The sequence below is a fragment of the Lissotriton vulgaris genome, chromosome 10, assembly GCF_964263255.1.
Source record: "Lissotriton vulgaris chromosome 10, aLisVul1.2, whole genome shotgun sequence".
Classification (NCBI taxonomy): domain Eukaryota; kingdom Metazoa; phylum Chordata; class Amphibia; order Caudata; family Salamandridae; genus Lissotriton; species Lissotriton vulgaris.
The window spans coordinates 280,909,133-280,935,597 of NC_141698.1; the positions used below are offsets into that span (position 1 = coordinate 280,909,133).

General features: G+C 48.3%; 1 protein-coding gene across 2 annotated transcripts in view; it reads left to right on the top strand.

Moving 5' to 3' along the window:
• The window catches only part of DHX30 (DExH-box helicase 30), a 1,000,138-nt gene that overhangs the window by 22,856 nt on the left and 950,817 nt on the right, over positions 1-26,465 (top strand). The window lies entirely within an intron of this gene.

Consider the following 26,465-nt stretch of genomic DNA (forward strand, 5'->3'; position numbering starts at 1 on the left):
CGCTTGCGTCTTACCTCAGTCCAACCCTCCTCTCTCTCCTTACCCTTGGTTGCCTCAGCTGCGGTCCCCTGGGTAACGGGGCCTACCGCTTGCTTTGGGTCAGTAGACGGGCCCTCTCCAGATGGTAAACCCCTCCCTGGCCGAGCTACCAAGTTAGAACCAGCGGCTTGTAAGGTCACCAGGCTGCCGCTGCTACCTTGCGCAGTCGTGGGGTTAGAGCCAGCTACCTGGGCGAACGACAATGCTGTGCCTGGGCACGACATCTTGGTTACAAGGTCTCCCAGTCTCTTGTCCTCTAAGGCCATTATATTAATTTTGGCTACCAAGGGTTTAATGATCCCATCTATTTTAGTTTCTAAGAAACGTGCTAAAAAGTTGAGCTGGGCAGTGTCTAATAGCACGCTATCCTCACTGTCCCTATCTTCACCTATTTTAATGGGGTCACTTGAGGGAACTACTGCCTTTTTACGGGATATCCGAGCACCCCCCCGCTTAGGTAGGATTTTTCTACATGCCCTGACTGCTCTAACAGAGGTAACTGGAGTGGTAGGGTGCTGGACGCTAATGTCTTGTAAATCAGCATGTTCGATTAGAGGGTTATCTTGTTGCACCACCAAACCATCCGGAGTTGTATCCAGATTAATCGGATGATTAACTACCTCCCTATCAGTGGTAACAATGGTTGTACATGGGGATGAGGGTGGCGGGGAATTGTTAAGACCCAGGGACATCCTCCTTTCGCTATTTATTTTACTAACAACTTTCACAAAGTAATTGTCCATAGTTACTGTTGCAGGGGCCGGGAGAGCCCTGTTTTTAGACATGCTGATGATTATTTTTTATAAAGAATATCTAGAGGGGGAGCAAAATATAAAAATAGAATTATAAACAACCGATATTTTCACATGAACTGTCCATATATAAAAAGACTTTTTCCTAAATGCGAGATCTTCTATATCATGGACTCTCACTATACCGTGATGTGCTCAATCATATATCGCATGCAGCTGCCTTAGTTCAACTTCAAAGAAGCACAACTGTGATTACAACTGTTGCCATTTTGGCATGAACTCTATAACTTGGAGTTAGTTACCTGTCTCAGCTTCAAGGCCCCAGTCGAAGCAATTGACATTTCTTTTTGGAAATGGTCTCGTCACCCACAAAGCCACATTCTGGTTACATCTTACACCTGTGTAATCACATTTCAAAGCACAGCAAATTAAAAAATTACAGTTTTTTTTGTCACAGCAAGTACTTTTTCAAGAGCAGCTTGATAATATGTGAAATGGAGGGTCTTTCCCAAATAGTTGAACAATGGTTCACTTATGTATGTTTTCCTTTTTGGCTTTCACACTATGAATACTCATGTTACCTTCACCTCTACCCACCCCTGATCTCTCAAGTCATTCTCACCTCCCTTATCCTTTACCCACCTCTGAGCCTTCACCCTCTCGACTGTACAACATGGCTAAATGAAATTGACCAAGCTCATAGCTCTCCTATAAGGGAAACCTATTGACTTTGCAACAATGCCGAAAACAAGCATTGAAAAAGTGTTCACTCATGTCAGGTTAATGCCGGATGCACAGCTCCAAAGTGTTTCTAGTGGGACTGGGGCGTAGAGGGCTAATGTCCTCGGTAGTCTTGTCCATTATGACAGAGATACCCTTCCAACAAAAGGGACAGGGTTCAATATTCATATAATGGATCCCTTTTGTGAAACTCACTTGTATCTATACATCTATATATGTATCTCTTTATAAGAAACCGGAATAACATGCAAAGAACATTGGAAAATTCGAAAGTAGACCCGACAACATGAGCAAGCACAAGACCCAGTGCAGAATACGACGAGCTACTCAAGAACAAAGATATCCTTTTAATGTCGGGGCTAAGGGGGGATCTCGCCCATCTATAACTATGCAACTTCAGAGGTTGGGGTTATACGTGGTGGTATGAAGCCCAATAGGCGCAAGCAAATGTGAACGAAAACCAGACTATACTACATTCCGGGGGTGGGGGGGGGGCAGAGGACCTTGCTGCTGCACGCTTTCAGTACGACATGGCAGTAGGGGGGGAGGGTGGGGAGGGGGCGAAGGGTAAAGGGAAGGGGGGTTCTGTTACGTCCAGCCTGTCCTGTCTGTCATGTCTGTCATGTTTGTCAAGTTAGTCACTTCCAGAGAATAAGCGTATCCTTGGACAGAAGGCACGAGCCTTCATGCAGCACACCAGAAACCTGATCGGAAAGACCACACACACAAAAACAACTACCACTACACGCACAAGCTGGTGAAACCGCGACTAACACTCATTCACAATGGGTAACACCAACACACTGCAATCCGACCTCAAGGTTATATCCCTGAACGTCAAGGGCCTAAACCATCCAATAAAAAGGAAGAAGATATTAGACTACCTAGCAAACGAAAGGGGATATCATCCTCTTGCAAGAAACCAAACTTTCATTAGAAGACGCGAATAAGATTAAAGCAAGATGGATAGGCCAACTATCATGCTCTCCAGCTGTGGAGAAAAAGAGAGGAGTAGTTACCATAGTGAGTTCTAAGTCCAAAATAAAGATTGAAAGGGTAGAACAAGATGATGAAGGCAGATTTCTGTGCACTCAACTCAAAAGGGGAGAGGAAACAATATCAGTAACTAACATTTACGCACCAAACACAGACGACACATCATTCTGGGAGAGGGTTACAAAGAAATTGGAAATGAACCAAACACACAACCTGAATATCGTAGCAGGGGATTTTAATCTAGTTCTAGACCACACCCTAGACAGACAATCAAGGGCACAGACAAGACCCAGTGCCTCCTACAACATCCTAAAAAATATCTGCAACAGATTTGAGCTTCATGACCCATGGAGACTACAGCACCCTGACACCAGAGACTACACCTTCTACTCCAGTCCGCACAACACATACAGCAGAATCAACTACATTCTCATCTCAAAGTCGCACACGCACCTGACAGAACACGCAGATATCGCAGCAAGAACGGTCTCAGACCACTCTTGCATCAGCCTACACCTAACCGGCAGGCACAACGACCACATTTCCCACAGATGGTGGTTCAACAACATAACGATCGCAAAGCAGGAGGACAAAGACCGGATAGAGAGAGCAATCAAAAACTATATTAATGAGAACAACACACCTGACACCGACCCAAAGTGCCTATGGTAGGCCCTGAAAGCAACCATCAGAGGCAGCCTGATAGAAATAAAAGCCAGGAGGGACAGAGAGGCAAAATCACAGTTAGACGAATTAGAAAAGGACATAAAACAGCTAGAAACCCAACACATGAATAACACCTCAGACTCACAACGCCTTCTGACACTGACAGGGAAGAATCCTCAGCGAGAGAGCGGGACTGTGGTTAAAAAAGTACAAACAGATTAATCTCTGCGAAGCGAACAAGGCAGGGAAAACACTAGCGACATACCTCAAACGCAAACAGAGACAGCACTGCATATCCCATATCACTGACCGGCAAAACAAAACACACACATGCCACGAAGAAATCCTACAAACCTTCAGGGAGTTCTACAAAGAACTATACACTAAAGATGACAACATTGACAAGACAGGCATCACAGAGTACCTAAAAAGACTCAACCTACCCAAGTTACGGCAAGAGCAAGCGAAAACACTAGGCCAAGACTTCAAAGAGACCGAGTTAGCAAGAGCCATAAACTCACTGAAAGACAACAAAACAATAGGACCAGACTGCTACACAGCACCCTTCTACAAAAACTTCAAAGAACTTCTTATCCCAGTTATGACCAGAACCTTCAACCCCTGCGCAGAAGAAGGGACAATAACAGAAACAATGGCACAAGCCGACATAATTATCATCCCAAAAGAGGGTAAAGATCCACAATGGCCCAAAAACTACCGCCCCATACCGCTAATTAACCTAGACTGTAAGATATACGCAAAAGTACTGGCCACAAGACTTAATAAGGTATTACCCCAGCTGATTGGAAATACACAAGTAGGTTACATGAAATCTCGCATGTTGCACGACAACACAAGACTCCTATGCCAAGTCATAGAACACTCCTCAAACTCACCCCGCCAGGCCGTCCCAATCACACTAGACGCCGAAAAGGCGTTCGACAGGGTTTCCTGGCACTTCCTTGAGAAATGCTTGCATGCGTACAACGTAGGGGACGAATACACAAGGAAAGTCATGACGCTATACAAAAAGCCGATGGCGAAAATTACCATAAATGGCGGCTCATCGGCCCCTTTCGCACTAGAGCGAGGAACGAGACCAGGATGCCCGTTATCCCCGCTACTGTTTCTATTCGCACTAGAACCTCTGATCACGGACACCCTAGCAAACGAAGACATTAAGGGGATAACAATTAACAACACAACAGCCAAGATCGCCGCCTATGCAGTTGATCTACTTCTACTAACAAGCAATCCAGCCCACTCAATTCCAGCACTCATGCACACCATCGAAACATACGCCGAATACTCAGGCTACAAACTCAACAAAGACAAATCAGAATGCATGCCACTCAACATACACACAACCAGGGAAGTAATAGGAAATGCAGGCCTAGCCTGGCAACCAAAGGCAGTCAAATATCTGGGAATCCAATTTAAAAGTAACTTAAGAGACACCCTAGAACTGAAAGAAAAGCACACGCTGGGAAAGATAAAAGAACTACTAGACACGTGGTCACCCAAGTTCATCACATGGTGGGGCAGAATAGACACCATCAAAATGATGGTAACACCTATAATCAACTATCTGGCAGACATGCTTCCCCTGCCCCTGACAGAAGTCTTCCACAAGAAAATAGACCTAATGATCAATAAATTTATATGGAGAGGAAAAAAAGCTAGAATAGGCCTCCGTAAGCTGTGACTGGGGAAAAAATTGGGCAGGCTCAACCTAGCGGATCTGAAAACGTTTCAACTTGCATTTCTAGCTAGACAAGGAATGCACTGGCTGTTCCCTATACAAAAATACACGCCAACATGGCTAGCCATAGAGAAAGCCATGCTGAACAACACTGAGCCACTCGCACTGCTCACATCCAACAAACAAGCACTCAACAACCCGCAGTGGGAGACACTCTGGTCAAACCACAAGATCATATACAGGCGGAAAACACTAGACATGAGTACCTGGAAGAACCGAGGAATTCAGTTCCCAGCACAACTAGAATCGGAAGGAATGCCATACACTTTCAACAATCTGGAAAAAAAACAACCTCTCAGACATAGAACTCAATAATTTTCTAGCAATCAAAACAGCCCTAACTAAAGCAAAACTACACAGACAAACCCCATCCATCTTCCAGTTTATGGAAAACATAAACAAGGCAGGTCACCAAGTCTCACTTATATACAAACTACTCCGACCAGTCACATCCAAACTTAACGCCAAAAAAGACAACCTACTTGGAAAGCCAGACAAATCCAAGCTAACAGAACAGGAGCTTCAAACACTATGGGCATCCCCATCTAAAAATATGATATCCCCAGTGTTAGCACAGACCAAATTCTGGCTACTCCACCAAGCTTATTGGACACCGGCTCGCCTAGCCTCAATAGGTCTAAAGGACAACGCCACCTGCTGGAACTGGAATAGAGAGAGGGGACCTAGAACACCTCATCTTCAGTTGCACAAAAGTCAGATAATTCTGGAAACAGAACGGTCGGCTGCAGCCTTAAGCAAACATTCGCCACAATCGTCACAGCACACATCTCACCAGACATCTCCACTCCAGAGGACAGAAATCTCCTCGACTTCCTCCTCACGTCAGCAACAAAGATAGTGCTCACAAACTGGAAGGACACCGCCAAGGCCACATTCAAAGGGTGGCTGAACTGGGGGATCTTCCTAAGGGGAGCAGACTACACTACTCTCAGAAAGACACCTGGAAGACACCCCAACAGAGAGATGTGGTCCAAGCTAGACAAATTCATAGACTCCTACAAACCACCTTAGACTAAGCATAACCCAGCCTCCAACCTGGTCGTAGCTTTCTGTCACAAACAACCACCATCAGCGCAGGTTTTACGTTTTATGTTACATGTTCCAACGAGAAACCTGGCAAAGGCGAAAATAAGTGTTAAATGTTATTTGTGAGCCAGTCCCTTTGGGCGAACAACGTCGAACTGTCAATTTCACAACGTGGGCCCAATGCAATGTTCATCATAAGATCGTCATGTTTATATGTATGTCATTATATGTAACCTGTAAATACCAATAAAAAGATTTGTAAAAAATAAATAAAAAAATAATTGCTGTAAATCACCCAAGGGCGAGCATAACATTCCTAGTTATTGCTTAGTAATAAAAAACACACAATATAACAAATTATCCATGCAGAGCAAACAAAAAAATAGATAAAAGAAATTCATATCACAGATTGTCTAGTAATATCACAAGTTGTCTACGCAGCATTTCGGTGGTATGCAGTGGTTTACCCCACCTTCTTCAGGACAAAGTGTTAAAATCAATACAGTTACTGGATTTTCTCTCCTTCCCGAGGGCAATTTAATTCATGTCCCTTCTGTCTATTGGAATGACGACCTCATTGAGTGATCTATTTTAGATCATATCCCTTACATTCTAAATGGAGAATCTCCTTTATTTTAGGTCTTTCTCTGAGCCCCTTTGCTACTGATAGGTCTCCTAAATATCACTGGCTGTATTCACAGTAGACCATTTTGATAGCTAAATGCATAATGGTCTTCGCAATGGTGAGCTTTACAATATTCTGCAGGGAGCTTTCTTTCCTTTCTCCCTTCTTCCTCGTCTCACAATCCCGTCCTGCTGAGAGGGTCTTCATTAGTTAGAGAAAAAAGAAGACCGTCTTGAGACAACACAGATACTCTGTGAGCAGTGCACAGAATCACTGTTACATCCAATGCTATATTTTTTATTTAGCAATTCTTACTGTACTGTGCAAATAAGTAACTGAAATGACTATTACCTAGTTCAATGTTACTCAGTTTACCAACCTCTGAAATATGAATGCCCAGCTCTCCCTGGCAGGATTTGAACCTATGAACTGCGGCTTTCCTGGGTATTGTTTAGTATACTAAGCTAGTTTGCCGTCAGGGAAATTATCTAAATAATTGGTCATGGTTGATAGTTTTTGGGAGCAGTTACACTGCATTTCTTGTATAAATGTATTGATATCCTTTATATGTATTGGTATCTTCCCCAAAAAGAAATAAATAATAATATTAACTACAAGCTCATATACGTTAGGAACTAAGCATGCATTCACCAGGAAATGGAATAGTACAAAACTAAATATGTCCAAGTAAGTTTAAGAATACAGTGGATAGTTACAAAGCCATAAAATACATGATGGAAATAATCTTAGAATACAAAGATAGGGTAGGACACGGAGATTAATCAGTTAATAAAGTAGAAACTACAACACTCAGATGTACTGTACTGCTTTCTGCTCCTCTGAATCTTTTCTCATTTCCCCACTTCAAGTTTTGTCAGTAAATTGCAGCCATTAATCAAGGAATAGTCTCTGCGAGACAGCACCTTGTGGTTAAGATCGGCTGTTGGCTCACCTCCTGGGCAGCACACTGGGCTTGAGATGGCACATAATTGTATTGTAGAATTCATATAGCACTATTACCCTTACCTGAGATGCTAAAGTGCTTGCCCACATGGGTAGCAAGATACACCTCATGGGATGTGTAGTTGGAAAACTTGTATATTGTTTTAAGCCTTTGTGGGAAGTGTTTTGGTGTTGTGGGTGACTGACCAGAGGGCTGCTTTTGTCTTGTGGACCGGGTGCATAATAATGTGGTGGAAGAAAGAAATTTGTTGGTTGGAAGGAGACTTACCTTATGCAAGTAACTATATTGAATAGCACTCGTTACAATGCATGCGTTTTCTATGCATGCCATTACAATGCAAGTCGTTACAACAAACCGTTGTTACATCGCATGCCATTACAATGCAAGTCATTAAAACGACTTGCTGTAAAGGGGGCCCTGGAGTTTGGAATAGTATAATTTACTATTCCAACTCCAGTGTGAAAATCCAACAAATTCAACACCTTCTGCCCCCTACAGCAAGTCGTTGTAACTACTAGTCTGTAATGGCATGTATGTAACAAAGTTTTGTTGTAACGGCTTGCCTTGTAATGGCATGCGACGTATCGCATGCGTTGTAAACTATGTTTCCCAACTATATATCGCACCATCCTAGTCTGAAAGTTAGTGAGGTTTGTGTTTGTATTTCACACCCGAAAGGGGGGTGATCACAGAAGCCCAAGTCAGCCCGTTTGCACCATGCGCATTGCAGGGAAATTGTCAAATGAGTAAAATAATGTTAGCTGGGTGAAATTAAGAGTTGGAGCAGGAAAGGAAGTTGTTGATGAAAGCATTAGGTATAAAGCTTTTAAGACCAGGATCGTACGTGCTTCTGTAAAAATACTCCTGAGTGAGGTAAGCGATGGAAGAACAATGGATGGCAGCCTAAGCAGAAACTACACAATCATTAAAAGCCCAGACTTAAACTGTTCCTCTTTAGATCAAAAAAGGCGAAGTCTTTTAGCAGGGTTTCGGGCCCAAGTCCCTCTCAAGTTCCTAGTGGCAGATGAGCACCAGGCGAACCCTACTGGGTCATGGCTAAGACTGGTGCCCTGCAGATTGGATGGAGAGACTCAAAGCACTTAGTGGGTTGCTGCCTTGACTAACTACTATCCCTAATTTGCAGCTGGAGCATCCTTTGTTCTTTTGGCAGAAGAGTTCAATTTTGGGCCTTTGGTTCTTCAGGTGTGCCAGGTTTTCATGCACATATGCAAACAAGTTTTGGATTTGGCAGCAAAATACTTTCTGTTTCGCAGAACGATATGAGGGAGAGTAGAGCGGGTGTATTTGGAGTTTTTCAGGGACTGGGGGAGCGTTGTTAAATTTTTGTTTGCTCGCTTAGCTCCTTTCCCCCTGTGGTCTCAACATTTGCTAGAAGTCTGGTGGTTATCCCAGCTTCTCCTTGATGATCTTGGAAATCAGGGTGAATTGATAGTACTTGTTTCTGGTGAGTGGAGCGCTTGATCCTACATATGAGAGGGCATGAGTTTAGAATTTCCTGCTAGTCTCCTGAAATTTCTTCTATCACTGACCGTTGCTCTAGTTTCAGGGAGAAACAGTATATTACAGTTATGTGCCTGTTTGTTGAGGACCAGTTTTAAACATTCATCCTCAATCTGCATTGAAGTTTTGTTAACTGCAAATGCATGTTAGATTAAAGACTTGCTGATTGATATCTGCTTCTTTGGGCATAATGAAGTTACTCTTGAATGTAGCTGATAAACATGATGCTCGTCTTTGGGGGGAAATAGTGTTTTCTATTATTTTACAAGAGATTATTTGTGATGGCTTAGCAGATAGTTAATATGAGAACATTCTGCTAAGTAGCTTAAAAAGCGAAGTAACTCTTTGTAAAAACCTAACTCTGCAGACCTCTAAACAAGGGCTGGATGAACTGAAAAGTACAGATTTATTATATGTACTTGAACTTTTTGTGTTCAATAGCAGTATTATTTTTCTAGTTTGATAATGTTCTTTCAATTTATTGCAGCATTGGAATATTACTAATGTATTCTTCTCAAGAACTTTTAAATGGCAATAAAATGCATTGAGTATTAAAGATACCGATTCGCCAACCTAGAATACAGTCTATGAATTGCTGAATCAGAAAATAATAGCTTATTTAGAGCATTGAATGTTAAGTTTGAGAACTATAGGGATTAATAATTAATGTGAATATAAGCGAAGCAATATTCTGAAAGACTGATGCTTTCAGAGGAAAGTATTTTCTCTGAGACTGGAATGTGAGTAAGGTAGGTGCTCTTAGCACCAGAACACTAATATGGTATAAAGCAAGTGTTATAAGCAAATTGAGTGCAGATGGAAATTGAGTTTTACACATTACAACTGAATCAAGCTTAGAAACATCAGAGAAACATTGAAACACTACATTTTGTCATTATTTTGGCATCATTTTTGAGACCAGACCTAAGGCTCAAAAGGTAATCCAGGTATGCACAGATAAAAGGTGCTACTAGTTGGACATCACAAATTGTTCTCTAAAAGGTTAATGAAGAGCTTTGAGATGATTGTATAAAAGAAACACCAGTGCAAATTGTCACCTAGTATGAGGATGCAGTTCTTCTGAGAATATAGGCAATAGGAGTTCAACAGTTGCAAGAAGGTTAAGATCCACCTTTCTTTTATGGGCACATGTGGATGTTAGCTTGAGGTTTGAGATTTAAGACACCTGGATGCTAGAGCACAGTTGTGAGCACCCTTCTTTCAATGAACTGAAAAGATTGAGATGAGTCGGTGGAGCTGTGAAGTGGAGATTGCAGGTGAAAAGAAGGGGAACCATGCAAGACCGCTAGAGAAGCAAACAAGTAACACACCACCTCAGAGCTATTAGGGGAAGGGTTCTGTTCCTACACTATGAGAAAGTAGTAGTGTGCTGGCAGTGGCCTGCTGGCGAAGTATGGAGCCAGAGGTGACTGTATCAATCGTGACCTGAGCAAAAAGGTTGCATTTAGGTCCAAGAATGCTCTCTGCTAAAGGCCTCGGTAGCCATTTCCTACCAAATATGAACATAGACCAAGATCAGACAGTGAGAACCAAAGAGGGCCCTCATCTTGGAACCAAGCAAGCAGACATCTAAAGGAAACAGTCATTTTGTGGCAGACGACTACAGAACACCATATTACAGGGAAACTTAGCTTAATTAGTTAATCGATTTTCTGATAAAGGTATCATTGAATGCACAATGCCTTCTGCAAAAGTAAGTGATGGGAGAAGAAGGTAAAAGTAGTTTTTTTTTTTTACCCCTAAAAATTAGCCCTAGACAGAAAGTGATCCGGGACTGGTAAACTTTGGTAGAAATTGATGCCGACACAGCCCTCAAGATTCGCCGAAGTTCGCACCGGAGGCAGCGGCAATCCCAAATGTCACTTTGAGCTCACAACCGCAGGGCTGGTGCCGATACCCGTGCCGCAAGCGCCTCTGAAAGACAAATAGTTCAAAGGCCAAAGTGGCGGGATCCACCCGATGCTAGGAACTCCCTGTGGAGTGGAGGGCCTGGAAGGCTGGGAACTGGGTGACCTTCGCCCTACACATGAAGAACAGCCACTCTGACACCCTGACCGGCCCCATCAGCACGGAAGGTGAGCGGGCGACCCGGTGGGGGCAGGGCCTGGTGGGACGGCTGTAGATATATCAGGCCCCTTTGCGGCAACACTAAATATTTAGCAAATTTAGCCCGTGGAGCCTGCCCGCCCACCCACCCCCAGGGGTTTGAACGGCCCGGACCGGCACCAATTCTCTGTGAACTCCCACGCACCAGCTCACCGGCCCGTGCACAGTGACCTGAACTTTCACTTGGAGAACAACAACGACAGCAACTCCTCCACACTGATCACCAACCTCGCCAACCTCAGACTGAAACAACTTGTCACGACACCGACCCACATCGCTTGCCACACGCTCGACGCCATCTTCTCCTCAAGCTCCCACGTCTCCTTCAGCCACACCTCCGAACTCACCTGGACTGACCACCACTGCATCCACTTCACCTTCCAGAAACCCGCCACACACCTCCGCACCCTACAGATCCCCCATAGATGCTGGAGCAAAGTCACTGTAGACCAACTCCAGACAAACCTTGCCCTCAGCCCACCCACCGACGCCGCCCGAAATCTCAGACGATGGATGGACGACTGCTCCAACACCTTAGCCCCGCTGAAAAAAACAACCTACAAAAACAACCAGCTGGATCACCCCGTAACTCCTAGCATCCAAGCGCACCGGCCAGAAACTGGAGAACAAATGGCACAACGAGAAGCCGCCTGACAGCCGCACAGACGACATCCGCAACCACCATCACCTCATCAGGTCCGCCATGAGGGCCTCCTTCAAAGACCGCCTCGACAACAGCAAGGAGCTCTTCAGCATCGTGAAGGAACTCTCCAACTTCAGCTTCAACAACATCCCGCCGACGCAAGCCCTGTGTGATTCCCTCGCCACCTTCTTCCACCGCAAGATCGCCGACATCCACAACAGCTTCGACTCCCGGACGAACCCAACAGGCCCGACACATCAGACCTTCCGCACCCCATCGACCACGACCCCCTAACAGCCTGGTTCAACGTGAACACCAAGGACACAGTCAAGACCATGGGCACAATCCACTCCAGCTCCCCATCAGACCCTATTCCACACCACATTTTTAACAAAGCCGGCAGCTCCATCGCACCCTACCTGCGCAACGTCATCAGCTTCTCCTTCGAGACCACGACCTTCGCAGAGAGCTGGAAACATACAGAGATCAACGCCCTACTCAAAAAACCCAAGGCGGATCCGAGCGACCTCAAGAACTTTCGGCCCATCTCCCTGCTTCCATTCCCAGCTAAGGTCATCGAGAAGATCGTCAGCAGACAGCTCACCCGCTACCTCGAAGATAACAGCATCCTGGACCCCTCACAGTCCGGATTCCGCAGCAACCACAGCACCGAGACCGCCCTCATCGCCGCCACAGACGACATCAGGATCCTGCTGGACAACAGCGAGACGGCGGCCCTCATCTTCCTGGACCTCTCCGTCGCCTTCGACACTGTCTGCCACCGCACACTACGCACATGCCTCCACGACGCAGGGATCCGAGACAAGGCCCTGGATTGGACCACCTCTTCCTCTCCGGCAGAACCCAGAGCATCCGCCTCTCCCCATTCCAATCCGAAGCTTCCGAGATCATCTGCGGCGTACCCCAGGGATCTTCCCTCAGTCGGACACAGTTCAACAGCTACATGGCTCCACACGCACGCATCGCCCGACAGCACAACCTCAATATAATCTCCTATGCCGACGACACTCCACTAATTCTCTTCCTCACCAAAGACCCCCTCACCACCAAAAACAACCTCCACGAAGGAATGAAAGCCGTCGACGACAGGATTAAGTGCAGCCGACTTAAGCTGAACACGGACAAGATGGAGATCCTCATCCTCAGCTCCAACCCATCAGCCTGGAACGACTCCTGGTGGCCCTCGTCACTAGGGGCACCCTGACACCAACCGTCCATGCACGCAACCTGGGTGTCATCCTCGACTCAACGCTCACCTTGACCAAGCAAGTCAACGCAGTCTCCTCCTCCTGCTTCAACACCCTCCGCATGCTCCAGAAGATCTACAGTTGGATCCCGACAGACACAAGAAGAACAGTCACCCAGGCCCTTGTCAGCAGCAGACTCGACTATGAAAACGCACTCTATGCAGGTGCCCCGACCAAGCTCATCAAACAACTGCAAATAATCCAAAACCCCTCTGCACACCTGATCCTCGACATTCCACGCCACATCAACCCCCACCTGAAAAACCTGCACTGGCTCCCCGTCGACAAGAGAATCTCCTTTAAACTCCTGATCTGCGCACACAAGGCACTCCACAAGACCGGCCGAGCCGACCTCAACAGTCGACTCTCCTTCTACGTTCCCAACCGTCACCTCCACTCCACGGACCTCACCCTGGCCACCGTCCCGCACATCCGGAGAACCACCACCGGAGGCAGATCCTTCTCCCACAGCGCCGCCAAGATCTGAAACACCCTTCCCCCTCAACCTACGACAGACCCAAGACCTGCTGACCTTCAGGAGACGGCTCAAGACCTGGCTATTCGATCAGTAGCGGCAACCCCCCCCCCCCCCTCCTCTCCCTCAGCGCCTTGAGACCCTCACGGGTAAGTAGTGCGCTTTAGAAATCTTGTGATTGATTGATTGACAGCGCTAGCTCCGAGGCGCGCGATGGGAGGGCCCGTAGAGCAGGCAACACATTGGGAGAAAACCTCCCCCCCCGCCCCCCCCAGGCACCAAGCCCGGCTTTTTCACCACCAGAGAGAAGAGCGCGACTGGCACAGCTGGTGGGAGAACGCAGGTCATTGCGGCCCTGCAGGGGTCAAGATTCGCTGTGCAGGCCATACAAGAACTTCATCACACCAGTATATTCCAGCGACCCGCTGTCTCTCCCGAAGCCCGCCCACCTTCTAGACACGGACACAATTTCCCGCGCCACCTGCATATACCCCAACGGAGCGGTGATAGTCCATCTGCCATGCTTGCCGACACCCTCCCTTCTCGGCAGGCCCCTGGGCCCCTTCTGCACGGGGACACAAACGACAGGAAGGCCAACAGGTAGTAACGTCTCCTGTGACATCCGGGACCACTCTGGTGGGATCGGGGGTGATGAGATGGCATGGGTCCATAGCGGGAGAACACCAAAGGGCACAGCCTACCACAGGCCATGGAACACAGGCCACGGCGGGACTAACAGTCACCGAAGACCCTTCACGCGACCCAGAGCCCCCTCCAGACGGTCTCCAAACCTGGCGTGGGTGGTCCCGGGTGGCCTTCCCACCGCGCCCACCCACCCACGCAGCAACATGGGCCTTGTCTGTATGCTGCCAAATTTTGAAGGGAAGAGCGGAAGAGATCGTCGCCCGTTGAAAGAACACGTCTCAGACACCTAATCGGAGGGTCAGCCTGGGCAATAAGCCACCCTTAAAGGTCAACACGGGGAACAAAAGAGAGTGAACACTGTCGGCACCTGCGGATAGGAGGTAGAGGCCACACGAGCTGTGGTATCTAGGAACATATAATCACATGGGTTTCAGTCATGACTCCAGCCACTACCCAGGGCACACCAGAGTAACCCGGGGCTTGCACTCACTGGAATCTACCAGCCCAGAAGATTGGAAGAATACTGATATCCCCCCCACAACGGTCGTGATTCAGGGGCAAGTGACAATCGCAGCCATATGGAGAAGAGGTGGCCATGGGTGCGATCAAACAGAAGCACATTAGCCCCAAAGACAGCGGGGAATAATCCAGAAACATCGAGGTGACGCACAACAAGGCACAGCTTCTCGCTTCCCTCCCCCTCCGGCCCAACAACTGGAGCTGTCCAAGAACTGACAGTGGAACGTAATCCAACTGTACTGTCAGAGGGGCGGCAAATATTAGGACAAGCTCACCCAGCGCCGCAGACATATACAGGCATATCCCAACAAAGGGATAAGGACAACAACAAAATATGGGAACATACAGGAAGTAACCACTGCCCGAACGCACATAACCTCAACCCAGCTTCAGTGACTATTCCGCAAACGACAACAAGACAGGGGAACAACATGGGGCGTCAATGCAACACCGGCCAACACGAGACCGACCTCCCCAGACCCCAAGTCTGCACAGTCGCAAGTGGAGCCTGCCCACGCAGCAACCATGTCGGACAAACTGGAAAAGTCGTTAGCGGCCATTGAACATTCAAGAGTAACCATGGAGGACAGATCTGGGGCGCTAGCCATGGACCTTAACCTGCTCAGGGATTATCACAGGAAATTAGCCGACAAAGTGAAGCAAGGGGAAAAATCACTCCAAACCATGGAACCTCAAGTGCAGTCACAACAAGAAACCCTGAAAGACCTTCAATCTAGGGTGAAGGTCCTGGAAAACAAAGCTGATGACCTGGAAGGGTGCTCCCGCCGTAGCAATATCCGAATCCTGAATTTTCCGGCAGGAGTAGAAGGGTCCCACCCCATTCAATACATCGAAAGGTGGCTCAAAACGTTTACTAAAGCGAAGTACTTAATCACTTTCTTTTCCGTAGAAAGAGCGCATCAGGTCCTGGCCCACAGACCACCCCCAGGATCGCCACCCAGGCCGTTCCTACTGAAACTGTTACATTACCAAGACCGAGACACTGTCATTCGGGCTGCTAGGCAACAAGGGCCACTCCGAGTGGAGGACAAACAAGCAGTGTTATTCCCTGATTACTCCGGAGCTGTCCATAGACAGAGGGCAACTTTCTTGGAAGTCAAACGTAACCCACGCCAAGAGTACATACAATACGCTCTCCTGTTCCTGCCAGCCTCAAAATCATTCATGACGGCACTACCAACTTCTTTCAGATCCCAAAGAGGTGAGTGACTGGGTGGAGCAACGGCTGTCGTGGCTAGGCAGCCACGGCACAGCACCAAAACATCGGCCCTCCAGACACCAACAGCAGCAATACAAGAGGGTCACCCTAAAATATCTGAGCCCGCGTCCTGGTTCCACTGCAAAGAACTCCCCAGACCTATAGGAAATTATAGCAGAGCGCAGAAAAGCACTGTAAGCGGCAGCAGAGTTGGGGCCAACACTGGAGAGCTCGGACGGAGAAAAAGGCCGACATATCTTCACTTCAGAAGAGGATGCTAGTGACACAAACACCTCCCGAGATGGCTCAATCACTCCCCCATTGGTAACTCCTCAAACAGCAGACACGCTGGTCTGAAGTCCACTATAGAACCAGGCAGAAACGAGGGGGAGTTACCACCACGGCCTAAGCACCCAGCAAGAGGACATTGTCATAGATGCGAGAGACACCAGGGTACAGTGATCTGAACATTGTTGGACTGTACATCCGGCTAAGGTACCACATGTATGTGGAGGTGAGGGGACCGGCATCCCAAATATATTTTATTTTTGTGGGCGGCCGCAAGGACAGCAGCCAGCAGAGAAGAATGGCAACCCCCCCCCCCCTCAAACAGCGCACTAAGGAAATTGCATAATGTCTAGTTTGGACGTATCGCCTCGAGCGATAGGTCCTTCAAGTTGGGAATACTTCCCATTACTTAGTTATGCCCTTTCCCCAACAACACGATCCCAAATAACCCCTAGCGGGACTTACAGGCGGGACAACGAAGTGCACGTGGGTGGTTGGCATAGGTGAGGAGACTTGGGGGGGGGGGGGTGGGGGGTGGGGGGCACCACGACCTGAAAATCTACACTCTAAGCACACAACAGTATGGCCAACAAGATTCCTAATACAGATATAACGATTCTTACACTAAACGTCAGGGGCATGCATACCGCGAGCAAATGATCCGGCGTAGACGCATATATAAAGAGACAGCCGGCACAGATAGCTCTCCTACTGGAGGCACACTTAACAACCGTTAAGGTAGATCGTCTATGTAAGAAGTGCCAAGGAATTATATGCGCCTCAACATTTGTTAGAGGTGCCCTGATCTGGATCAGGCCAGGGACCCCCTACCGTGAGCATATGCGTATAGTAGGCAAAGAAGGTCGATATACCTTACTCGAGGGGCTATTAGAGGGCCAGTCGTTACTGTTAAGGAGCATATTTGCTCCTAATGTAGAACAAGATAGATTCTGGGGTCACATCACCGGGGTTTTAACCCAATACACATAAATCCCATGGCTATTAGGGGGTGATTACAATTGTGCATTAGACCTCCACCTTGACAGATCCCCACCCCTAGTACAGTCTCCTGCGATCAGGCATACAGAACAATATCAAGTATGGGTAGCGCACTGTGCACTGGCGTATGCATGGTGGACAAGGAACCCAGATATCAGATTGTATTCCTTCCATTCCACTCCAGTCCACGTAACCTGCAAATACGACTTGACAGATTTCTCTGCTTGAAAGCAATGCTCCCGAGAGTCCAACAAACAGATTACCTCGGCAGGGTGTGCGCAATCTAGGTACACAGAGAGGGCAATAGAGTTGGGACGCTCCTAGCGTGGTTAGCCAAGCAAGATGCAGACATAAAGCCAGTTATGGAGATAATAGATAAGACGAGGATCCCCCGATATTCGCGGGTAGATATCTTGCCAACCTTTCACGACTATTACCTGGGTATTTATCAAGCCCCGGCGCAAACGGATCACCAAGCAGTAACCCACTTCCTTCGCCCATTGCCCATCCCACGCATCCCGTCAGCAGACAAGGAAGCCTTAGAAGCGAAGATCGCAAACCCAGAACTCACCCAAGCAATCGTAGCATTGGCGCGCAATAAAGCTCTGTGAATGGATGGCTTCCCGTTAGAATATTACAGCACTTTTTTTTTTTTTTTTTTTTTAAACCTTTATTAGATGCATACAACACAAAGGCATGACCATCACAGCATGTACAATTTCGTATGACAGTATGGGACCAGCAGTCGAGAGAAAGACGAACACGTGTACAAGTTCCATTTTAACATTGCAAACAGCACTTTACATATACAGTTCCCTATGTGTCACATTAGGCTGCTAGTCGAGTATGGGCATCACGTCTCATTCATCCGGGGGTACGGGGGGGGGGGGGAGGAAGCGGGGGAGGAACAAGGAGTAGTTCAGGCCGGGAGACTACATCCCTTTGCGCTATTATGGGGCCTGAGCAACACAGGTATAGTGGCACTGTCCATCCCAGCCCCGCATTATCTCTGTCTATACCTGATAGCTAGCTACGTGAACCCACTCAGTGTCGTTAGCTATGCGTACCTAGCGTGCGCAGCTCAGCACTGCATCTCAGCGTGTGACGTGTTCGTGCCTGGACCCCATGATTGTCGACTAAGGGCGGCGCGCCATGCCTTTCCACCAATTCGTCATCAGCCGTCCCTTGCCACTACATTAAATGATGTGTGTATATCCCCTCCGCCCTGCAGCGTCACTTCCAAGAGGGAGGTGTGGGACAATTGACTCAGGCGTTGTGTCTCATGACCCATTCTGACCAAGATCCCCTCCACCGCTCTTCATCCCCGGGTCTATCGGCGTTTCTCAATGTAGGTGTCCCCATATGTAGCATGTAGTGCGGATGTAGTGAGGCAATTGTAATGTACAGTGTCAATGCGCTCATGGGCCAGGGTCCAGGTCATCATCCCCAGAGGAGTCGTTGTGCATCTCCTGAGCCAACCAGTATACCCGTAAAGGGGACCAGATGTCACTGGGAGCACATCGGGCTGGCATCAGTTCCGTATAGACGCCATACTGTTCCTGACAGTGTTGGAGGTCATCCAGCCATTCCTTGAACTCACCTTTTCAGCCCAATGTACAAGTACCTTTTCAGCCCAATGTACAAGTATGCACTAGAAAGAGGCAGGCTCCCAGGATCACTTTGGGAATCTATTCTACTAACATTCCCAAAACTGCACAGTGACCCAAAGCTCCTGACCTCGTACAGGCCCATAACACTGACGCAGACTGTAAAATACTCGGCAAGATACTAGCAGACCACTACACCCAAATCCTCCCACCGCTGATTCACCCAGATCAATGCAGGTTTGTACAGGGACGAAATACTTCTCAGGACCTGCGTAGGCTATTCCACTTACAAGATAGGGCAAGCGCACAATTCCCCAATGTTGCTTGTCTGATACTATACCTCAAAAAGGCCTTTGACACTCTTTTGTGGCCGTAGCTGTTTACTGCCCTCCACAGAATTAATCTGGGGCCTACCCTGATGGCGTATACACAACTTTTATATAAAGGCCTATCCTCGCGGGTGAGAATCGGTAAATACATTTCTGCTCCATTCCTGGTAGAAAGGGGCACAAGACAAGGGTGCCCCCTGTCCCCCCTATTGCTTGCCCTGGCCGTAGAACCCCTGGCGATACCCTTGTGCCTGGAGTGCAAGACATGGGGTATCCTGATAGCGGGCACGCTTCACTTCGTGTCATTGTATGCGGATGATCTCCTGCTATAGGTCCGTGATATTACCAGTGACCTCACCCAAATCTGGACGACATTACAAGTCTTTACGGAGGCCTCTGGTCTCAAAGTAAATTAGGACAAATCCATGATTTATCCGGTGAGCTCACATTTGGCCCCTCTTGACATAGCCATCGGGGATCAGATAATCACCTGGAGAGATGCAGCTCCTCGATACCTAGGGGTGAAACTGTACCACTTGTCCAAGGACCTGTATGAAGGGAATCACAGAAGGGCGCCAGCGGGGATAAGAACTGCGGTGGGCTTCTGGAAAATATTACCTCTAGCTCCCATTGGGCGAGTAGCCCTTGCTAAAATGATCATAGTTCCCAGACTACTCCATCACTTTACTAACCTTCCAGTAATACCCCGCGCTCCTTCTTCCGGGAATTAGATACGCTTCTCGCCTCCCTGATCTGGGGTGAAGGTTGCCACAGGGTAGCCCTAACCACTCTGTACCTGCCTGCGGATCGAGGGGGACTGGGAGCACGATCCTCCGAAGCGTACTTTCTCGTAGCGCAGCTGCAGTGGTTATTGCACTGGACGGCAGAGCGCCATATTGGGGTAATAATCACTAACTAAGGACGGGTACCTCTCCCTGCAATGCGGAGAATGGTAATGCCCAGGACCAAACTGATGCGTACTCACCCCATGCAGGTAACAATAGCTCGCATGTGCATGCTGAGAAACCCCCCCCCCCCCCCCCCCCCCCTCCTGTTCCTTCCACTAGCAGGGATCCCCCAAAAGGACAAATATTACACTACTCGAGCCCTTCAGATCTGGACTGAGCACTCAATAACTGAGATGGAATCACTATTCAAGGATGGGCAGCTACGGACTTGTGATCAATTAGTGGAGGAATATGACCTCTTCCGTGCCAATTCCTGCTACATAGGCAACTCTTAGACAGCAGTTGCCAATAAGGGTGGGCGTAGTGAGGCTACGCGAAGCTTCGTGAAGTGGGGAGGGCGCTACGTCTACCCACACACTTTGCGTAGCCCCACTACGCGCCGCCCGCCTCCCTCCCACCCTCTTCTACATGCTTCTAATAATTTAAAATACATTTAAAGTACATTAAAAGCACTTACCGTATATGCGGCGTCCCGGGGCTCCCTCGATGACGCGGCGAGTTCAAATACCAAAAGGGCATGCACGGGCCCCCCGCATGCGCATTTGGCTAAAGAACTCGCTGCGTCATCAGAAGAGGGAGCCCCGGGACGCCGCATATACAGTAAGTGCTTTTAATGTACTTTAAATGTATTTTAAATTAATAGAAGCATGTAGAAGAGGGCAGGAGGGAGGCGGGTGGCGGGCAACTTCGCTCCGTCCACAGAGTGTGCGTAGTGTTGCCTACTACGCCTACTTTGCAAAGTACGAAGTAGGCAACACTACGTACACTCCGTGGGTGGAGCGTAGCACTGCGCCCAGGATTAGTCGCCAATACTGGAATCTGAACGAGGGTGAACCTCCGCCACATCCGGTAATACACACAATCTTGCTTATTGGAGCGGGTAGACACCTAATCACCTGGCTTTTTAAGGCTATCCGGGAACTGATTCTTAAGCCACTGCACTCGTTAAGACAAACATGGGAAGACGAAGTGGGAAAGGCATTCAATGATTAGGAATGGGAGAAGGCTCTGGAATATCCCAAAAAGGTTTCCAGAAATGTGCGACTCCAAAAACATACAATTCAACATTCTCCATAGAGCATATCTCACGCCAAAACGCCTTCACAGTTTCTATCCCGGTACACACTTTCCATGTCCCTGTTAAATGCACCAGACACTCCGAGTGACGACAAACATCATGACCATATCTACATGGGAGGAGTGTGCCCTCTGGGTATTCTGCAGGCAATAGTCCGAAAAAGTACAGAGCCATTTGCACCCCTAGCTTTTCTCTTAGAGACGAGGGGATTGGCCATGTATAGGCGGGCACCGGAGGGACCCCAAAAGAAGCCTGGGTGGGCGCTGTGAAAAAGTGGGCTGCAGCAGAAGAAGAGGTACTGAGAGATGAGGAGGTGAGGGGAATATGCAACCACCCCATATATATGGAATTGGCACAGCTATTACATCAATTCAAACACGAAACCGCAGAAGCCGAATCACCTGAGGCCTCCCAACCCCAGACGCCGCACGTATCCCCGACTGGATCGCCAGAAGCGAGTAATAGGATAAGCCCAAGAACCTGAGGCGGACTTGCTTCAGAAAGGTCGCTCCCTCACGCTCCTCCTCATCTGCAGCTGAAACGCTCCGTGATAACGCATCCCTGGTATCGTTCCTTGTGATTACTACAGCACTGTTTGTTTACCGAGCTCCATAGTATTTTAGCGCTTCTACACGCATAGCGCCGCTGTTAGTATTTGGCTGAAAGGTTCCGTGATAAGGCATCCCTCGCATCGCCCCCTGTGATTAATACAGCACTGTTTGTCTACCGAGCTCCATAGCATGATAGCGCTTTTACACGCATAGCGCCGCTGTTAGTATTTGGCTGAAAGGCTCCGTGATAACGCATCCCTCGCATCACTCCTTGTGATTAATTCAGCACTGTTTGTTTAGCGAGCTCCATAGCATTATAGCGCTTTTACACGCATAGCGCCGCTGATAATATTAGGCACAAATAGCGCGACCTCGCTCAGGCTGTTATGCTAATCTTTCTTGTGTCTGTGCTTTTCTTTTGATTGTACTGCTCACTCGACGCATTTGTAATTGCTGCCCCTCTCTGCCCTTTCCCTTTGACCCTCCATTTTGTTGTTGGTATCCCCTGGCCCGCCCCTCATCCACACTACCGCCTCCCTGCTGCCCCTCCCACGCTCCGCCCCCTCCACTCTCCATTTATGTCAGATGGTCCCACGCGCTACGGCCACGCCGAAGGTGCGCCAAAGGTAAGCCCGTCTACGCCCGTCCGCGCCTGGACCGCGCCCAGCGCCAGAGCTTTTGGTCCTCGCAATGCCCACTCCTCCCGCATTACTTACGATGCCACCACCCTCCTAGCCCTCAACCCCGGCCGCTCCCCCAACTGCGTCCAAGCCACTCCTGGACACACCCATGGACCCTTTTCCTGCTACTCCTGCAAATTCGACGGCACCAAGAACAACTCCCCATCCACGAACCCACGACAGATATCCGATCCCAACCACCTACAATGCATCCTGCTCAACACCCGCTCGGTCCACAGACACGCCATTGACCTCTGGATTCTACTCAATACCATCTCTCCGGACGTCGCCTTCCTAACAGAAACATGGATGAACACCTCTTCAGCCCCAGACATCACCATTGCCATCCCAGAAAGCTATAAGATCATTCGCAAGGACCGCACCGGCCACACAGGAGGAGGCATCGCTATCGTCCATAAGAAATCCATCCGTATCTCAACCAGCTCAGACGTCAATCTCGCCAACTCTGAACACCTTCACTTCCAAATCCACATCGACCCCAAGACCACACTCAGAGGCACCCTCCTTTACAGGCCATCAGGACCCCGCGCACAATTCAGTGAAGACATCACGGACTTCATCACTCCACACGCGCTCCCCTCCGAGGACTACATCCTTTTGGGAGACCTCAACTTTCACCTTGAAAAGAACAACGACCGCAACACCGCCGCCCTCTTGGACAACCTCGCAAACCTCGGACTTAAACAACTTGTCACTACCCCCCACCCACATCGCAGGTCACACACTCGACCCCATCTTCACTTCCAGCAAGCACGTTTCCTTCAGCCACACCACAGCTCTCCTTTGGACTGACCACAACTGCGTTCACTTCACCTACAACAAGCCTACATCCAACAACCACCCCGACCCACATTGCAAAGAAACTGGAACAAAATCACCATCGACCAGATCTCCTCATCGCTTCTGCAAAAGCCCCCCGCTCAATCCTCTAACCCCGACCAAGCAGCCACCAACCTCACCCAATGGCTATCCAACAGCGCCGACATCCTAGCACCACTGAAAAAACGACAAATCAAACTAGGCAGCAAGAAGGCCTCCTGGTTCAACGATGACCTTAAGAAATCCAAGAAATTCTGTCGCTCCCTCGAGAAGGCCTGGAAAAAAGACCCAACCACCAGCACCAAGGACGCCTTCAAAAACGCCACCCGCATACACCACCAACTAATCCGAAAGGCTAAGAAAGCATCCTTCAAGGACCGTCTAGATAACAACGCCCACAACAGCAAGGAATTATTCAACATCGTCAAGGAATTTACCAACCCATCAGCCAACTCCAACGACATCACCCTCTCTCAAGCCCTCTGCGACTCCCTAGCCTCATTCTTCTACAACAAAATTGCAGACATCCACAACAGCTTCGACAACCAACCCGGAGACCAACCCACCCACTCCCCTGCAGGACCCCTTCCCCCCCTGAACATCCTCAATGACTGGAAGCCAATCTCCACCGAGGACACCATCCGTCTGATGAACTCTATCCACTCAGGATCCCCCACAGACCCTTGCCCTCACTACATCTTCAACAAAGCAGACTCCATTATTGCACCGCACCTCCGAGACGTCATCAACTGCTCCCTCAACTCCGCAACCTTCCCGGAAAGTTGGAAACATGCCGAACTCAGCGCCCTCCTGAAGAAACCCACAGCTGACCCCACCGAACTCAAAACTATCGCCCTATCTCACTCCTTCCATTCCCGGCCAAAGTCATCGAGAAAGCTGTCAACAACCAGCTCGCCGCCTTCCTCGAAACCAACAATTCCCTCGACTCCTCACAATCCGGCTTCCGAGCCAAGCACAGCACCGAAACCGCCCTCATCGCAGCAACTGACGACATTCGGACTCTACTGGACAATGGAGACACAGTCGCCCTCATCCTCCTCGACCTCTCCGCAGCCTTCGACACAGTCTGTCACAGCACCCTTTTACAACGCCTCAGAAACATGGGAATCCAAGGAAAAGCACTGGAATGGATCACATCGTTCCTCACCGGAAGAACACAGAAAGTCCGCCTTCCACCATTCAAGTCAGAGGCTACTGAAGTCATCTGCGGCGTACCTCAAGGGTCCTCACTCAGTCCCACCCTCTTCAACGTTTACATGAGCCCCCTCGCGACCATCGCACGCCAACATAACCTCAACATCATCTCCTACGCCGACGACACTCAACTGATCCTATCACTCACCAGAGACCCTAACACAGCCAAAACCAACCTACACGAAGGAATGAAAGAAGTAGCCGAATGGATGAAGCACAGCCGTCTGAAACTGAACTCGGACAAAACTGAAGTCCTCATCTTAGGTTCCTCCCCCTCCGCCTGGGACGACTCTTGGTGGCCAGAGGCTCTTGGAAAAGCACCCATCCCGACGGACCACGCACGTAACCTGGGCGTCATCCTGGATTCCTCACTCTCGATGAACAGACAAGTCAACGCCGTCTCTTCATCTTGCTTCAACATTCTTCGCATGCTCAAAAAAACATTTCGCTGGATCCCTACCGAAACTAGAAAAACAGTCACCCACGCTCTGGTCACGAGCCGACTGGACTACGGAAACACCCTCTACGCCGGCACCACCGCAAAGCTCCAGAAGAAACTACAACGCATCCAGAACGCCTCAGCCAGGCTCATATTAGACATCCCGCGTAAAGAACACATCTCTGATCACCTGAAAAACCTCCACTGGCTCCCCGTCAATAAGAGAATCACTTTCCGGCTCCTAACCCACGCTCACAAAGCACTCTACGAAATCGGACCCGAATGCCTCAACATACGACTTTCCTTCTACACCCCCTCCCGCCAGCTACGATCCTCCAACCAAGCCCTTGCCACTGTACCTCGCATCAACAAAACCACCATGGGAGGTAGATCCTTTTCCTACCTAGCAGCTAAAACGTGGAACTCACTTCCCACTCACCTTCGCCTTACCCAGAACCACCTAGCATTTAGAAAGCAACTCAAAACATGGATTTTCGACAAGTAACTCCCCACCCTTCGTCAAGCGCCTTGAGACCCTCTGGGTATGTAGCGCGCTATACTAATCTTTTGACTTGACTTGACTTGACTATGTAGAGGTCATGCCAGCTAACCTCACACACCACGCCGAGACTGCCTGTAGTGATCCCCCCGGATGCACGCAACCACATTGTGAAGTCACACTATAACCAATCACACAATAGCTGTCCGAGATACGTATTCCCGCCGTCCCCAAATAACTCGCACGGTTCACCCCCAAAGTTAGCAGTTATTACTCCCAGCCGGCAGTTCCAAAGCCGGTGATCATTAAAAGGGAACGCATTTACCTCATATAACATTCTGTGGTACCTGTATGCAAATATGGTAATAGACAACTCCATAACGACGGTAAACGTAACCCAGCCTTATTCCTGAATGTGTATTAACAATGTTTTCGGACCTGCCAAGGCGAATGCACCCACAATGTTCCACTGATAAATGTTAATTGCATACCGAACGAAAAGCTATTGCAAATTTGAATATATGTAGTTCTTTGCAAATACATGTCTGTGAAATACTATATATGTACTATGCCAATTTGTTATATGGAATGCTAAAACCCAATAAACAAATTTAACCAAAAAGAATGAGTTGGCATGTGGTGAGTACTACTGCTAGTACTGCACTCTTGTTAATGTATTGTATAATAACATATTAGTAATAGTTTATAAAAAAAATAGAATGTTAAAATAAACAAATTTAGAGTAGAAGATTCATTTTCTAATGTACATGTGATCTTTAATGAAATATCCTAATAAAAAACCTACAGTTTAAATCCCTAATCCTATTTGACATAGCAACACACTGCTTATTTGAACTATCCAATTGGTAAACTCTTATTCCAGAACAGTTTGTCACCTTAATACTGGAATCAAATATACCCAATTCATCACCTTTAAGGATCTTTATTTTTACACAGTGACTT